This window comes from Dicentrarchus labrax, unplaced genomic scaffold (genome assembly GCF_905237075.1).
Source record: "Dicentrarchus labrax unplaced genomic scaffold, dlabrax2021, whole genome shotgun sequence".
Lineage (NCBI taxonomy): Eukaryota > Metazoa > Chordata > Actinopteri > Moronidae > Dicentrarchus > Dicentrarchus labrax.
Window position 1 is genome coordinate 17,601,410 of NW_026136719.1, and position 19,078 is coordinate 17,620,487.

Consider the following 19,078-nt stretch of genomic DNA (forward strand, 5'->3'; position numbering starts at 1 on the left):
GAAATGGAGTTCATGGAAAGTACCCAAAACCCCCACAGTCACACCAACACTTTTGGACTGTACAGTACTACTTTGTGCGACATATGTTCACATATACCATTATTCTTCTTTAATAGTCAATGATGGATGTTCCAACATATGAACAACACAAGAATGTAAAACACTTAATCTACTAGATTCATGTAATGTGGTTGCAACTCACAGAGAGTGATACACAAACAGAGCTTGCTCTACTTGGCCACATTCAAGTTTGGTCTCATCCCAAATTCCTGACCTCAAAATTTCAAGACAAAGGTAGTTAGTCTTGATTTATGCATGCTTCAGCTTAGGATGAAGAGAGCAGGACACAGTAGCAAAGCAATTAATTTTGATGCTGAAAACATTATTAATGGTAATGTTTAAAACATCAAAGCCCCGGCTGACAGAGACACAGCATCTCCACTCTGACAAGATGGAACAGATGAGCTCACTTGAGTCAGTCAAGGTGAGGCACAGGGGAAAATTTGTCTCTCCATTGATTTTCATTGAGATTTCTTGGAGAAGCTGTGGTTCAAAACAGCCTAACTCTTGTCCCTATAGAGTCTGTCGTAGGATTGGCCACCATATGAAGGGTCTATTCTCTGTCATTGGGTTGTGTGTCTGTCTACATGCCACAAATGTGTCATGCTTTGGATTTTAAATATAAAAAGTATAATATACAGTTGACATGGGGCATTCAAAAGGAGCCGGTAGTTGTTCTTTATGAATTTATGAATGAGGACTGAATTCAACCTTTCAGAATCAGCTTAGACCTGTAGTGTAGGGGACAGCAGAGGACATACGATCAGTTGGAATGTGTGAAGTTCATAATGACTGAGTGGGCCAGTAAAGAACCCCCCTCTCTATCTGTGTGGACTCCTCACTGTAGCTTTGGGCAAAGGGATAAAGCTTCTCTCACTCCCACATATTCATTTACCCCCCACCATCACACCAATTGAACCAGGGAGTCTGGGGGGAGCCACATTGATATTCACTGCACATCTCCATCCCCCAGCCACAACCATCCCCACTGGAAACATTATTTCATTACATATATTATGCATTCAGCATAAGGGAGTTGGTGAATGTGCAGTGTGCAGATGTGTGTGTGGGTGTGGGCAAGCTCAGATGTTTCTTTCTATGTATACATGGCTGTGACAAGCCTGTTGTAAAAAGAGTTTTAAAGAGGGTGTAAAAAGACATAACACCTCAGGGGTCCACTGTTAATGGTACTTAGTTTACTTTGTGAAAGAGAAGACAAAATATTTATTTCATACTGTTTTGTGTCAACATTATAAAAGAGGTTTTGCAATTTTTTACAATGTAGAGGGACAAAGTTTCCTGCAGAGTTTTGCATGAATTTCCTCAGTTCATTTGAGTGTGTGAGTCCACATGTCATTGTGTACTGTGTCTCACGCAGAGCAGGAGATAAACAGATACACAGACAGAAAAACAGAGAAAAGAGACCAGAAAGAGATGAAGATAGAGACAGACAGACAGATCTTTCATATGGCCCGCTGCTATTTGGGCCCCGGTCCAGATGTCACCAGAACAGTTTTTATTTGTTAATGTCTTGTTTTAAAAGCCCTCTTAAAAGCTCCTGCCGCCTTTCCCTTAAGTCTTTAAGTGGCTCCACACAAGACACTCTTGTCTGATCCGAACTGGAATCAATTTGGAAAAGAAACCATTTCACCTCTGATTAAGCACAGCTCTGTCTCTGCTGTGGCATGCTGACCTTTCCAGAGGTCTGTCTTGTGCTGCTAGGAGGGGCTAGCCAGATGATATGCTGGGCTAATTAGACTGATTGACGTCAGAAGGCAGGGCCTGAGAGTGGCTTGTATTTGAACCCATTTGTCAGGACTCACAACGCTATCTCTGCTGGGGCCTTAAAAGTCCCCCAACTCAGATTCAATGCTTGATTTAATTTTTATATACTGTAACCCCAGTATCTCTTTGCAGACATCCCATCATGCTTTTCCCTTTCATTTTCTGACATTCTTATATCAATTTAGGAATGTCTTCAGGGGTAATCAAAAATGTGCCCAATGTCGTATGATTCAGTGAGTACAGTGAGCCTGGTGTGCAGTCCTCTCTTGCGCCAAGCTATGCTTTATCCCTGTGTTTTTGAATTTTTAGGACTCATACATGTCATACTCAGGCAAAGTCAGCCATTTTGCCAAATTCTGCCTGTCCTGGCGTCTTTGAAACTGCTACATCTACAGCGACGCTTCTCTGTGTGATCTGTGTGATCTGTGTGATGGCCACCTTCAGTCTCGGTATTCCTCATCGATTTCCCTCTCACCCTTTGCAATAGTTAAAGCAACATAGCTCCAGTTCAACATCTGTTTGTATCATGGGCTTGTGTAACATATAAAACATGGAAGTCCCTAGTGCTATAAAATGTTGCAAACCCAGAATGCTTTGAGAAGAGAGTTTAGAGGCAAGGAGTACACCAGAGATCAGCTCTCAGTCCAAATTCCAAGCACTTTGCCTTATACACCCAGAGAAATGTTGCCTAAAGAGAGGCCTGGTAGAGAGAAACCTCACCTCCAGTTCAAGCGGATTCCTCTGCCCTTTTATTTGCTCTCGTTTGGCTGCAGGGGGAACGTGCTCCACTCTGACCTGGGGGCACTCATTCAATCAGCTCGCTATCTGCTGCAAGAGCCTCCATAATAGTGACATTTTTCCACCTCGTCAATAAAGTGGTGAAAGCCACCCTCCACCCGCTACTTGACCATTTAACTTCTTCCTGAAAAGGCCCTTTCTTTCTGTCTGTCTCTGTGTCTGGCTGAAATCAATAAAAGCAGAGCAAGGAAAGAGGCCAATCCAGCGGCTGCATTAACTGGTGGTCTCAAATGCTGTACAAAGAGGATGGCTGGTAGAGAAAAGGATACAGGAGATCTGGCAGCTTGAGTCTTTCTCATTCATACAAAAGTGGAAGAAACCAGCTTCTTGTCTACACTCGATGTTGTTTTCCGGGTGAGGACAAGGAAATTCTGCAAATGCTGAATGAAAAACTCTTATGTATCCTAAAATAAAAACTCAGAAACTTCTATGTATGCGCAGACTGAAAGATGACAACAAAACTGACATATACATTAACAGATGTAAACTCTCTAGTCTCTAATGATCATTGCTTGCCATGACTCATTTAGCAGCTGCATTCACACATCACCACATGTCTGCAGTGATTGACATAATGGCATCAGAGTGAGAACAAAATGTCTTCCAATAAAGGAGCAGGAGGGAGAAAATCAGAGAGATGGGTTACATCTATGCCCATGCTGAAATGAGTGCAGTGCTTTGTTTGGTTATGCTGTCTGAGCTGAAATTGATTACTGTGAGAAGCATGCACCAAAGAGCCCCTGCATTCAGATGAAATAAATAACACACTCTCTTAGAGATGGCAGGGTATGTGAAAGAAGGAACAGAAGGTGAAAAATGGGAAAGGGGATGAGGGAAGAAACAAAGATAGATGAGGTCAAAATGAATTTACAAGGGAAAAAAGAAGAGATAAAAAAGAAGGAAATGGCTAAAGGTGGGATACTGAATGGCATGTCTTCAGTCTAGCACAGCACTGAAGAGACACAGTCTGGAAGACATCTGGAGTAGTGGAGGATAACAGCCACACACCACTCCCCAACCACAGACAACATGATGAGGGATTAAACTTCATTACAACATGTTATGGTAATGAATGAGCTGTGGCTAGTTCTGGATGTGTTAGAGTAATTACCACTCTCCAGCGTATGTGTGAGTGACACTTCCTACATGTGTTTGCAAATCCATTTATCTGTCTGTGTGTACATGTGTGTTGATCATATTCTTGAGATTGGGACAGGTTTAGTGAACTGGATGAGGCCTAAGAAAATCCAGGAGGTCTTTCTCACCATGCGCCAAGCAGAAGCAACTGCTGCAGTTAATTAAAAGAATGCACCACTACTGCTACAGCTACTGTCATATGCACCATTTCCCATAATTAGCTCAACATTGTCCTTTAATAAAAGATGGGTCAGGGCAGGCCCAGACTGTGTGGTTTTGACCAGTGTCTGGGCATCTGGGTCTAGAGTAAGTGCCAGAAAGGTAGAGGAATGGATAAAGCCACACACCCCAGAGGGGTGAGGTTGACTTCAGGTCACACAGCCTGCCTGGCCTTATGGCTGACAGATGTTAGTCTGGTTCAACATGTCATTCTGGAAAAAGTTACACCACACTGCGCTCCAAACTGCAATTATCTTCTCTGTGTAAAGAAACATCTCATACATCATCACTCAACAAGACATAAGCAAAAGCCCCTCCCTGGATTACAAAGCCTTTGATAAACCGCATCGCTTGAATCTGCTATCTAGTTGTACTGCACTAAAGTGTTCCAGTATTTGAGTTAGCTGGCCTGTCAGTAGCATTCCCAAGTGGAGCAACAGTGTGTTTTTGCCGTAGACAGAACACAGCAGTTTGCTGTGGTCGGTGTGCTGCTGCTAATGTTGCTAATAATTCCCACAATGGAGTAACAGAGACTGGAACGGAGTCCTTTCATTTACGGTAAGCTTCAAAGTGTGAAAGTCGAGAGGAAGGCAAGGATGAGAGCCAGCCATGTTCACTCATGATGGTACAGCAGGGACATGCTGTGGATAGGTGTTCCTCTGCACATTTTCAGCCTATGAGCTTCCCTATATTTGCTCACGCTGGGATCCGTGGTGTGTGTATGTGTGTTGGTCTATGGCGAAGGTTTCTGAGGTGACACATTTCTCACAGTGGGCATGTGGACAGGCAAGAACCAGGGCGGCATTTAGGAGTGTTTTCCTGCTAAGATAAGGGAGAAAGGGAACACGAAATGACAGTGGATCATTAGACCGGGATTGCCTGCAGCTTGATAATTTATGCAAATTAATTTCTTGGCTGATGTGAAAGGAGCGGGAGCGGGTGCCACCGCTTGGCAAGCAGTCAACATCAAGCAGCGAAAAGGTTAAACTGCTGCACTCTGCTTTGGTGGTCTGGAAAGTTTAGTGGCGTAAGCCAGGGAGGGCTGTGGTATACCAAGCAACAATGACAAAGAAACGCAGACTATGCCAGCCCTCTTCCTGGCAAGGCGGGTAGACAGACAGCCAATCAGGTACTGCTGGCTCTCTCGTAGGCGAATGGCATGGCATGCCGGGACTCTCGTTGGCCCGCCTCCCCTCCCCACTGCACTGCAGCTGCCCAGAATGATTTTATAAACATTTTGCCAGTGGATCAATACCTGTATTGATCAACCATTGTGAGAGTGATCCGTCTAAAACCCAGAGCAGCCTAGAGCTCAGAGATGGGAGGAGCGAAAGAGAGAGGCTGCAGAGAGGATGGAGAAAGAGAGAGAGTCTGCAGCCACAGTGGAAGGGAGAAGAGGTACAAGGGAAGAGAAGCGAATCTGAGAGAGAAGCAGACGCAGAGCTGAAGGCAGGTGGGGAGGCAGGTTTCGGACAACGCTGCCAGGCCACTGGGAGAAACCTATGGTAATTGCTTTCTCATTAAGGGAGGGAGGGTGAGGGCGACTAATGACTGCTGCTTTAAGTATGCGGGTAAGTGACAGATGGAGAAATAGTGCGAAGAAATGTGTATGTGTGCAACAAAGGGGGTGATTCCCACACCTAAGGTTGCTAATGCCTGCACTAGTTTGGCCTGCTATGTAGCACAGTCAGGGACATTGTTGCATGTTCATAAGTGTGCATGACGTTCAAAGGGATTGAGTGTGTACGGTGGCGGGGGCTGCGGATGTTGGGCGGTTGAGATGTTTTGCAATTATCCTGCTTTATTTATTACTGTACTTTGATTTTTTATGTTTTGTCTAGAAAGAAACTCCCTCTGAACAGAAGTAGTTGGAGAGTCAAACGTGCAGTATGCCTTGGTGACAACATGGGACAGAGAAGGCCCAGCAAATACTGTGCTCATGAGTTCAGCTGCAACAGTAAAATCAAAACTGGAAATTCCTGAGAAAACCAACGACCGAAAGGAATAGCCTGCATCCTCGATACAAACATCCATGGAGGAAATAATAGGAACACTGCTGATTAAGGCAAAGTTGAAGGTATAATCCAAAACTGATTTCAAACTCACAGATGACAACGGCTGCAAGAGGGTAGTACTTGAACTGTTGTGGATAAAGCTAGCTTTGGGATGTTTTTTGACATTTTGACAATTCATTGGATTGGATTTAATTTTTGTACTGAATTTTGTTGGAATTTTACTGAACAAACGACTGACTGGACCACTCAGCAACAACAATGAATGTTTGATTCAAGGCCCTAAGCTGTGCTGCACTGGAGGAGGAGTCAAAAGGCTTTTGGGATCATCCCCCAATGCTAAAGGGAAATCAAGTTTCCATTGATTGATTTTAAATGTGACTTCCTTGTGCATAATTGTGGATTTGAGGGAAGATATATTCCTCCAAACTGTGGGGGAGGACCTTAATGCTCATAAACTCACTTTGCACTGGAGCTCTGGTGTGGGAACACTATGAGGCCTACACTCTACAGGTTCACTCCTCTGTGGACCTGCAGTTAAATTAAAAGAATTAACATTTTGTACCAAGGACAATAAGCTAACAACATACAGTAAATAAACTGTGAAACAAATGAAACATTATTGTGCGGTACACAATGCAAGTTGCGTGCAAAGTGTGCTAGACTTCACTTCTTACTTCACTTGAGCTAGACTCGTTAGACAACTATAGCTCTGGTACTGTACATGTAACGGTAACCAGAGGAACTTACTTAGTGTTTAAGTTAAGAATGGAAGATAACCTTAACAGTACAAGCTTGCTTGCGTCTAACTTGTTCAATGTACACAATGCACAGGTTATGTGTTCAGGGCAACAACTTATTTTCTCATCATAATTGACTAGTAAGCTACATTGAGTTTATCTGTTGCAGACGGCTCTTTTTCAGCTCAAGGATGAATCGAGTTGCATGGAAGAAAAACATAATAAAAACCAATGGGCACATCTGATCCGGATTTATGAAACCCTGATCAGATGTGGATCAATATTAACAAATGTGCCCTCAATATATGATCATCAAGAGACCCAAATATAGGTTACATGCTATGTTATTAAGCAGAGACAAAACATTACATTTATTAAAGACACTGATGAAAGAAAATCAGTACAAATAATATTAATAAATTCTGTACTACCAGCAATACCTACTCTGTGCCTTAAATTAGCTTCCACAGATCAGAAGTCTTGCAAAATTCAAGCCAATGGCACACATTGTAAAAAACTGTAGAAGCTAAATATGGCTGCCCGTCCTCTCAGAAACACTCTGAGAATTGTGTGATACCTATTCACTGATACTAAATTGCTTCATATAGCACCTCAAAAGAGAGGTTCATTCACTTAACAAGTGTTAACACTTAACAGCGTTTTATTTGTATGTTTATGGTGTATAAACGACATGGTATTAGGACAAAAAACCAAAAGGCTGCCTTATTTTAAACACAAATACAAACTTACCTTTTTTTAATTTTTATTATTTTCTTTACAAATATTGGTGCCTCGCTATTGTCTATATCAGTTTCATTTCAGGGAGATAAAATAAAATACTCTTAAGTGTTATCACCTTACACACAGATTTAATTCATGTGCTATCAAAGCAGCACTGAGACAATGAATCATTTTCTTGTTCCCTTTCATCCTTTTTGTTTGATTCCTACTCTCAAAAACAAACCCTTGGATGAGTGCCAAACCATAAATTAGGATCTTCATTAGACACATCAAATCTAAATTACTTTTCAATTAACAGGCCAGTCAACCTGAACTAATCAACCAATTAGGCTGTGTGTGTTCACAGAAAAGCTAACAAAAGCGCACGAGTCCCCTGGGAAAGCATTAAAGCACTACAGAAGAGTGACAGTGCAAATGAGAAGCTACTGGTTTAGGAGAGAAAGGAAAGATCATAAACTGGCAGAGGATACACGTGACACTGAGATCACATCACTTTTCATGTCAGTTTTTGAGAAAATGAAACTTAAAGTAATGATAAATAATTAACAATTTGAATGAAGGGAAAAATCTGAAACAAAATAACTGTTGATCAATTTGCATTGTTTATGAGTGTACTATTTTCAACAATGTCTGTGATCAATAGTTTTATGCTAATGAGTTTTGATTGAAAGGCATATTATCCCTCTGATTATTATATTGAGTAAAAGCATCAGCTGGCACTGTTGCAAACTAAATAAACAGACATATACTGGTTCTAAATCTCAACAGTTTGTTTAACTTAATTTGATTTGATATTTATATATATACTATAATATATATATATATATAAAGTATATAGAATATAAGTAATACAAATCATGGACTGTACTACCTGAGTCTTGGAAACCTTGGAAACAAAAGAGTAATGTTCAGAAAGTAGAAAGAATTTGTTGAATTTGTTGAAAGGCTTTGTGATGCCCCTTTCAGTGTGGTAGGGCTGCTGCGTTGAACATACCTTTGGGCCACAGGAGATCTGATAGGCAGCACAGGCTGTTCAAACGTCTTCTTCACCCACAATAGAATGCAACCTAAGAGGGAAACAAACACGCACTTATTGTAGGCTGATGCAGATATTTATATATCTATATATCCATTTTTCAAACATAAAACATAACCAAACCGTCTTGAAACTGGTCCCTTAGATGTGTTTTTTTTGTTGTTGTAACCAAAATACACACTGAGTGGGACATTTCCACCCCTTCCATCCCTTACATTTAACGGTCTGAGATCGGATGGCGCCCCAGTACAGTCCAAAGGGGGTTGTAAAGAGGAGAACACCATTATTGTACTAGTGAATGTCAGAACAAGCACATCTAATTGTGCCATTACTAATTCATGTTTATTAATGCAGTGATGTATGATGGCTCTACACACAGACTGAGCTTGCCTGTACCTGTCATGTATGGCTTATTTTTTGCTGGTGAGGGCTGCATGGAGTGTGTTTGGAACTCAGTGGTGGATGTGGTGGGTGTGGGGCATATAGTGCATGTAGTGACAGTGCCAAGTGGTGTGTGACTTTAACATGAAGGCAGAGGGGGTGAGGGAGTTGACTGATGGTGCTGGTGTCTTGTGCTGGCCCAGTGCCAGGGCCCTTGGTCCCCAGTGCCCATGCCCCTCACTACCCCAGAGCCTCTGGGCAAGTACCATAGTTATTGTTTTCACTGCTGAGCAATTAGCGGCACTTAAGATTTATTTAGTCATGCTCTAATGTGTGGTAATTAGCTTGGGGCCCAAACAAGCCTCTCCATCCCATCACCTTGTCGCTCACATCGGAGCAATGCATCAGCAGGAGACAGTGAGGGAATGTTAGAGAGGAAGCCGGAGGTACAGAGGGTGGGATCGTGGGGAGAGGTGGAGCAGAGCTAGAAGGATTACAAGAGCACCAGCCCAGCTCTGTGGATCAGCACTTTTTAAGAGATCTTCAGGGGCCTGTTGGCTGAACGCATAGTAGGAGGAAAGGGCAAATACAGCCCAGTTACACTTTTATAGAATGCTTTGTGGAAAAACACCCCTGACACACACCTCGGCCTGGCAGCTCGGTTTGTCATACGGCCCAGGGGGCTCGGCTGGCCTATCACATGACCAATGTAATGACCTTAAAGGGCAGCCTCCTCAACAAGCTCAGGCCACTCCCACTGGCTAGACTGTTCTTTGGGAAATGCAGTTTGGGTCACTGAATAATGTGTGATGCATTTGGCCCTCTGGCTGAAATAATAATAATAATAATAAAAGAAGCAATGTAGAAAAAGAAAAAGAAGAAAAGAAAAATGCCGGACAAATGCTACTTTCTCTAATCTTGGTCCACAAAGCTTTTAAGAATTCATATAATATAACACAGGATGAGACTGTACAAAGTACATGGTTCATTTATTTATCGTTCTGCAACACAAGGTTGGATAACGAAATGCAAGTTGTAGTCCCTTTATGCTACTCACAAAACCAAAATTATATAAATGGATGAATAAATAATAAGACATAAAAATAAATGTTTTTTGTGCACCACTCTGCAAGACTGTTGATTTCCTCCCTGTATTAATTCTCATCAAAATCTGTGCAATAATGGTGGTGTTGTTGACAAACTTCACAACAGAGTTGTCTCCATATCAGGGGATGCAGTCATGGTTGCACTGCGTGAACAGGAGGGGGCTAAGCACACAGCCCAGGGGGGCTCTGGTGTTGAGCACCAGAGTGGTGATGGAGGTGTGAAGGCCAATCGGCCCTGAGCAGCTTTGAACGGGGCAGCGGAGGGAACAAACACCTCCATGGCCGAGGAGCGGGAAATTCTCACCGTTCTGGTACAATGATGATGGTGGCTGTCATGAAGCAGGTGGGAACAGTAACAGTGATATGTTATGCTAATAATAACATCAACTAGCTGATTAGTGCGTTTTTAGTACACGGCCAGGGATGTAATTGTGGCCCAGCAGCTTTACTCATATTCATATTCACTCATATTCTCTTCTAACATCCGTTGTAGATACTAACAGTGGCCAGTCCTCTGGAGATGGAGTAGCTTTTACAGCTGTCTCTTTGTTGAGGACATCAAAGCAAGCATGAAATGTGATAAGCTCATCTGGCAACGTGGACTCACACATGATGGGGTCACTCCTGCTTTGGTAGCCTATGATGGTCTGGATCGCTTGCCACATGTCTTCTGTAATTTTAGTGTTGAGGTCTCTCTCTAGTCTCAGCTCTGGTGGTGTTGTTGTATGCTTCCTTGCCACATGACCAAAAGGCAGCTTTTTTGTTTTTGTTTTGTTTGTCTTTGTGATCACATACATACATCATCAACACATTTGCTGATGTATGATGTTACTGTTTATGTATATTACTCAAGACTGATGCTGCTGTAGCTACATCTGTCCACACATAAACAGTTTTTACTTATAGTTTGACCATTTTTATCTGCCAGGTGTAAGTAGGCAAGAGAAGCAGGGAAATAGATAGACCAAAATGGGGATCGGGGATGACTTTGTAGCTTCCGAGAATACAAGTGAATGTGAGTAAATATGGTCCACTGTGTTTGTTCTCATGGAGATGTGGACATCTGGTAGAGTTTAGGTAAGAGTGTGGTTTGATTAAAATGACAAGCATCATTGATGGAAACCACCACCCTAGTCCCAGAGACCAGAGTCCACCCTTGGAGTGCAATAGCTTGTTCTGGGATGTTGTGATGAAGCCAGGTATCTATAAAGATGTGTGCACGACAGTCCGTGATTTCCCATAGCTGAATTACTCTTATTTCATTCATTTTATTTTCCTGCTAACATTAGCCAGACGTTGGCTAGGTAGTAGAATAGCCTTAGGTCCAAGCTGGGTTAGGTTAGCTTTTATCCCACTGTCACCATTGTGTATATGTCATGAATTTGTTGTAGGTATCTGGGGCATTAAGAGATTATAATTTGAATTTGAACTTCATTGATTTATTATTTGTTGGTGTGTAATGGTTTCAGCAATGTGCAGTGCTTTGGTTATGCATCCTCTAGACTCTATGGTAGATGGTCACAACTGTAGTTGTAAATATATTTACAGACCAGCCAGATTCCTAACCACCGTTGTTAAAGCATGAATGAAATATTACATTAAATAAACAACACCAGGCTACCACAGGATGTTAGTGGAAATACAAAATTAAAGTCAGTATATAGGTTCATCAACTCCACTTTAGCGACATCCCTTGAACCCATTGAACAAGAAATGTTTTTCTTATTTAATATTTTAAAACACTACAATGCAGAGTATACAGCAGTAGCTCATTTAATGCAGCACATCAAGGTCAAAGGCAGGTTCAACTGCATATGTACATCTTATACATATGCATAAACAAAACCCATCAATCTTTGCTGCTTGGAGGGGGTGGGGACACACAATTTGAATCACTAAATATAATAAATAATAATAAAAACAGCATGTGGAAAACTATATAGCACATGCCTTTGATCATAAAAAACAGCAAAAAACTGCTGATGCAAGACATCAGACTAGCCATTTTTGTGTTTAGTGTTTGACTCGTAGCTGCGTTCTAATCATTGCAGAACTGGGCCTCCTCATGGAGCTATCACCTAAAATTGCTATGTAGTCCGGAAGGGTGGTGCTATAAATGAAATATCACTTTCCATTTTATCTCCAGGGGCAGTGTGATGCTCCGAACCAATCAGAACCTCACAAGCCAACCCTTGACCTTTTTCATCTCAATATGACTACCATTATCTTGCAGAAAATTAGAAGCGTCTCGCTATTGTTCAGTAGCGACAAGGGGTGGAGGTTATTTAAAGATAAATGCTCTGGTGTTCATGATCCATGCAGCAATCACACACCACCAACACGGTGCAGAGGAGAAACATGTCTGCTAAAGCACTGTGGCTGCACATGCGCACATATGAGGCTATGTGTAAATTGATTCATGTTGATTGTTTGGTGCTGATGTAGCGCTGTGCTTGCCTAGTAAACCTGTCTGTTGGTGTTGGGCAAGCAGGTCTCAGTGAATGTTTTTGTATTATTATGTGGGTACTTAAATTAACAGCTTTAATGCACAATTTACAGCACAAATTTGGAAAGCAAACGCAGATGATTATACAGCCTTGATTTCAGTGGTCTTCATAGGCAACTGGATCACTACGGGCTGTCTTATAAACATGAGTAGTGAGAGGGATAATATCCTCCTGGTAACAAAGCCATTAGGTGACGAATGTGAATAGAGCTGATGTAGGACTGAAATCACATGACAACATGATGCTGTGGGTGTGAAAAGTAGCTGAGCATCCGTTAGCCTTATTGCACATTCTCACACATTCAGAGGTAGACACACAGTACACATATGCGTCACACACACACATATACTGGACACACTCCGTTTAAGAAATTATTTTCTCTCTTAATCGGTTATTATATTTCAGTACAGATGTTAGCTGGAGCATTCACAATGAATCTTTCCCAAAGCAATTATATTGACTTTGAGTATATTCAGCTGTATTTTACAGTGGCTCTACTACAGAAATAGATTAATACTTGCATCTGAAATGCATACATTTCAAATGAGCCTGCTTATACTGAACCACTAAAGTCACTGAAAAAATATGTATTTTTTAACCGCTTAATCTGTTTGCTAATCCCAATATATACAGTTTAAAAAGTACAGTTTTATGGGAAGAAAGCACAAGCTAAATACTCATTCCAGCATAGTCAAGCATTCAGTAGTTGAAGTGTTTGTTTCATTTTCACATATTTTTCTTTCAGATATCAAATATTCTAAATATATTCTATGAGTATCCATAGAAATAGCACAGAAGATCTGTCTTATAGGCTTGTTGCAGTGGGAGAATCCTCACACAACAGCTGTGCAATCAGAACCAAACATGTTCCATTACTAATATGTAGCTTGTCAGCTTGAGGCCTTGCAATATCTGTCTGACAGTTCAGTATAAATTGAGAAATCTAAATTTGATTTGCGAAAACTGAATTGGAAATTTTTGTGAAAATGTATCCATAATAATTACAGTCATGTTCAAACTATTGCATCCAGTATTTATTAAGCCTATCCAATTCCATTGCTATAAAATCATCTCCTTACTGGTTAAATATGAGCATGAAATATTCAAATTAACTGAATTGAAACACAGGCTTTGCTGACAATCCTATACATTCTTTGGCAGACACCTTGTTCATGTTTGCAGTTCCAGTGAACCTGAACAGTAAGTGTAACAACGGCTACAGAAAATTTTCTATTTTTCTCTTGGATACTTTCAAAAGCAGTACATAACCAGAGGTATATACAAATGTTCAGGAAAGAAAATATATTGGTATTTAAAACACGCTACACTGGCCTTCTTTACTGTGGCCTCAAAATGAAAAAATATAATACTATCAACAAACAAACAAACAAACAAACAAACAAACCAAATGCTACGTATTTATAAGGTTCTCTGATATTTATGTAGTTTTAGTTGTGTTAACAATGGCAGAATGCATAATAACCAATATGTTAAATGGGCACTGTTAGTGGCAAGAATGAAACTGACCATGAATTTGCAGCAGTTCTGCAAATGCTTTCCTGAATATCATAAAGCAGCAGGAAATCAGCAGTTCTATCCAACATATGTCAATTGCAGGATATGCTTCCTAAATAAATGAATATATTCATATTTTTGTTCTTTTTTTAATTCCAACATTAGTTATTATCTATTATGATGCATGCATAATGTTACAGAGGGTCACGGGATACCTCTGCTTTAAATGTTATATTTCCATGATTGGTTCATTCTCTCCATTTCCTGTTCATTGTGTGCGAGCAAACTCCATTGTCTGTGGGTAGATTCTGCTCGGCCCTCAGAGGGGCCATCCCCAGGGAGCACTGCATCTTTTATTAATCAGGGGCGCTGCGCCACAGCCCCGCTTATCTAATTTAGCAGCCCGCCTCAGATACAACTATGTTGGGCTTGGTGTAGAAAAAAGGGATGTGGGTGTGGGGGTGCAGTTGGGTGTAGATAGGATGGGGGTTGGGGTTTCCTTCGGTTTTTCCATATTGTAGGTGATGCAGGGGGGCAGTGAGGGAGCGGGGGAGACAGAGGGGAGGTAGCGACTTATCAGACACCTCGTCACCAAGTTTTAGGACTGAATCACAATACAGCAAATTACCTTCTGCTGACAAGAAAAAATGAGTATGGCCCCCATATGAAAAAAATAGGATTGTCAGGAAGAGGTGACACATTGATTGCTTAGTATGCGCATCCAGAAGGCTTGGGTTCAGAGGCGTCCTCCCTATATATATGTAGAGAAGGTGCAGCAGTGCACAGCACAGCCATGAGGGGGAATGAGAAATTGAAATGCCATGTTAGATTGGAGTCCCTTCCTCAAGCCAATCTCTCTGGTCTAGTCCAGTCCAGCCCATACACTGCCATATCATATAACAGCCATGTGTGTTATGGTGGACATCGATGAGCGTATATGTACCAACCACCACCGAAAAGAAAGCAATTTCGGGTCACTATCATTAAAATGTTCTGAATTATACTTAGTTATACAGTATTTAAACACAGACTATAAGGACCTGGTAACACAAACAAAATACAGGAGCGTAATCTGGTCTCTAGGTGTTTTACTCTCCTTTTCTGGTTGTCCCTCCTCCTCCTTCTCTCTCATCTGTGTCATAGCTCAGATGAATCAGTGTCACCGGTGTTGAGAGCACTTACTGTCAACCTGGCGCCCCAGGCTACGGCACTGATGGACACAAACTATAAAATATCAGCCCCCTGGGGAGACATCGCTCAAGCACTGCCCTACAGCCCCGAGGGGGTGTGAGCTGGTCAGTGTGTATGTGTTTGTTTGAGTGTGTTGAGAGCGCAGTAGGGCAATGGCTTTGTCTGTGTATCAGTTGTGATCCAGTAAGTATGGTCTAGTGTGTGCAATCATGTGGACAGTTTCCACACCATTTGCATGAGAAAAAGGTAAAAAGGAAGCTCATGGTACAGAAGAATATATGTTTCCTGATTTCACATAACTGCATTGTTTTATATATTTTATGTGAAATACACTGCCTCAGAGGAGGAATAGAAAATATAATAAATGTGATACTGGGGTTTCTTAATGTTTCCATTTCTGCAACACAGTCCCAACAATGACCCCTGAACAAATTCCATAACTCTGTCCATAAGCTGACAAAAACTACAAGGAGGCAACTGTATGGGAAAACTGCAAATGAATGAATCAATAAAATCAATGGCTCTGTCTGAGGACATGTCCCACATCAACTGATAAGTGGTATAACCTCCCCCTACTGTTGTAGTCAGGCACAGAGAGCGTATGAAGAGTGCACTGCTAGAATTGGGAGAGGGATAGGAGGCAAATCAAAAGGAGAGGGAGAGAAGAAGATTTTCAGCCCTCTGATGAACCCCCCACCCCCACTCTCCACTGGTCACTGGGTTGCTATTCCCTTATTTCATTTCTGCAAGGTCAAGGTTTCTGCTCGTCAGTGTATATGCCAAAGCATGTGCACAACTGCACTTATGTAAAATATAAGGAGCACACCACATACACACTCTTATATTTCTTACAGATTAAATATTCTAAGAAGAAAACACCAATTTACACAGATGAACTTGTCTCTTAACATGCCTTTATCATATCTCCAAATATTGACTATTCATTTACAGTGTCTGCAGTCTGTTGCTACTTGATTCACCTAATACAAGTATGTTAACAAGGCTCCTTTGAGATTCAAGGACAAAGGCATTAAGAGGAAGCAAAATACAAAACAGTGTATTGTTGCCCTATGGCAATGGGACACATGGCGAAGCTTATGTTGCATTGTACTATTATACATTACACTGTTAGTGGTGGAGTTAAAGGACTTCTAGAGTTACTTGGAGGAACACATGAATGCAAACAGATAAAATCAAAGGAAAATCACACATTGCTGTGTCTTCATTTTTTTTTGTTTTTTTTGTTTCTCAGCTCATTGCGATTATGGAAGAGTCATGAGGCCTAACATAACAATGGCATGATCAAATACAGTTATTCTTAGTGCCTGGCAGGTAAATGACAGAAGATAACAAAGTCTTGTCTGTTTGATCAAATACATTCAAAGGTAGATATCTGTATTCAACAACCAATCAATTACAACTGTCACAGGAGTTGTTTATGGACTTTCATTGGCCTGATTCTGACCAATACAAACTAGAATGCATTTTAATATACCAATATCCATGTTTAATGGGCAGAAAGTGTCCTACCCATGATCGGATTTTGATAAAACAACACTACGCCTTGTTCAAATAAGTCTTGATGCAGAACTTCACTGCTGACCTGGCTACGCCTCTGTGAGATAAGGCAGGGAGGGGCAGTTTGCAGGAAGAAAAAGAAAGTAAAATTCATTAAAGTGTGTTATAATACACAAATGCCCGATGTTAGTACAGACAATCTCAATAAATGTTACTTGGTTGGTTGGGGGGGGGGGGACTGCACACCCGGCAGTCATTTAAGCACTAGTCTGCCAGGCCTGCCGTCACACAGTAAAACTCATCTATAATTTGTGATGAGTGTAATGCCATCTCCACTTCATGATTATGTGATATTCTTCACCTCTGCCATAGCCAATGAGGCCAAGAGCTGGCAGTCTTAATGAGGTGCCTGAGAGTTCAGCTTAGGGGAAGGAGAGGTGGGAAGATGGGTGCATGGAGAGAAAAGGAGGATGAGAGGAAAGGGAGTGCAGGCCTTATGCAAGCTGGATAAACTAATAATCACATTATCAAGATACTGTATACATTTCATTTTTGAGCATGTTTTGTGAATTATTATCTCAATAAACTATGATTGGGTATAGTGTGCTAAAAGCCAGAGAGTTTAAAATCTGCTGAAATGAGACACGGTGACAATAAAACAGTGAGAGAAAGTCATTAAGTCCTTGCTCAGTGATACAGACCCCGGAAAAACACTTGTTAAGGGAAGCATGGCATCAGGGTTTTGTAGAGGATTATGTCCACCAAGGAGATCTCATGAGAGAGCCCCTTAGACTCATTTTCAGTGAAGTGCATTGCTATGCTCATATGGCTGGTGTACATGTTATGAATAAGTAAATAACAACATTTTTCCAGTCGTTTAATCTCTGAGCACTGCAATTAGTAAGTCTGTAGTTTGTGCTGCCTTTTTTCTGCCCTTATTATTGTTATTGAAATGTCACGCTCTTATTTAGCTCAAGGATGAATAATAAATAAGCTATAATTACTGTCTTGAATGAGCCAGCGGCTTGGCTGGGTCAATGGTAAAGGGAGACCTGCACCCCTCCACATCTACTCTCTCTCTTTTTCTCTCTTCCCCTTCTTCTCCCTCTCTCTCTTTAATTGGATCTTGTAATTAGTTTCTCTGATGGATCTGGGAGGTCTGAGGCATCCTCTACAGCGTTCATTAGTGTTCTTGGAGGAGGGTGAAGCTTTTTAAAAGCTCTGCCTGCTCCGTCCCTCACATGTCATAACACTAGAGATGATTCTGCCCAAATAAACTAAGAGCACCAATTCCAGCCTTGCTCAGGTTTGCCTATATACCGTCAAAACAAAGTAGCTCAGCACTGTAGGCCTTGAGGGAAACGTTAGGGTAGTTCCTGTTTAAGACACATTGAAATGTTTTATCATTAATCTATTTATATGATTTTTTCGATAGGTGTATTCCAGCTAGGACAATCCAACACAGTACATAAAAGCCTATGTAATAATAGTTCACACAGTGAGAGATTAAGAGACTCTTATTTCTTTCAAAGAAAGCAAAAGACTACCAGACACATCAGACAGTACACTGCTGCAGGTAGCAGTATGATCTGAAAACTGAAGTAAAATGTCCTTTGGCTTACTATTAGAGAACTGACCAGCCTCTACAAATTCTTTTTTGAAATGTGCATTCGTACACACATACACACACACACACACACACACACAATGTTCAGACCTATAATATACAACCCCCCTGTAGCACCCCAACACCATTTCCCCCTTTTCCTCTCCACCCTCCGCTGGCCAGGCTACACTAGACATCTCTCCCTAATCAGCAGCCTCGTCTCGCTCAGACTGGTTGCCATAGTAATATGCTGGCTGGTCGACATGGCAACCACTCTGAGGTCCACTATTAAATGAAGAAGAGTGGAGGGAGGGATAGGGAGAATGGAGTTGGGATGAGAGAGCGTGAGAGAGAGAGAAGGAGAGAGAGAGAGAGAGAGAGAGAGAGAGAGAGAGAGAGAGAGAGAGAAAGAGAGAGAGAGGAACGGCAGACAGAGACAGCAAGAGACAGAGAGAGATTGTCCAAGATGGAGGAAGGGGTACCGGGGGTGGGGTGGTGGGGGGCACAGAAAAATGAAAAAGGGGAAAAAAAGCATAGAAAAATGAGTACAAGGAGCAGGCGAAGAAAAAGGAGGGGCAGCTGGAGGAGATAGAGAGCATCAGTAGTGCTGTTTGAGCTACCTATTGAATTGTACAGTATTAAAAGCTTCTGATACGTGTCGCAACAATGCCATTAACCTAATGCATGACGTCATTTACTTAATGCCTTACACTTATAAATTTATAA

The 19,078-nt window shown here is 41.5% G+C and overlaps 1 protein-coding gene across 1 annotated transcript in view; it reads right to left on the minus strand.

Moving 5' to 3' along the window:
* zfhx3b (zinc finger homeobox 3b) overlaps positions 1–19,078 on the minus strand; it is a 235,246-nt gene that overhangs the window by 165,342 nt on the left and 50,826 nt on the right. Inside the window, exon 3 of the mRNA XM_051378275.1 lies at positions 8,487–8,559. The gene's annotated coding sequence lies outside the window, so the exon portion shown is untranslated. The remainder of the gene's footprint in view (positions 1–8,486; positions 8,560–19,078) is intronic.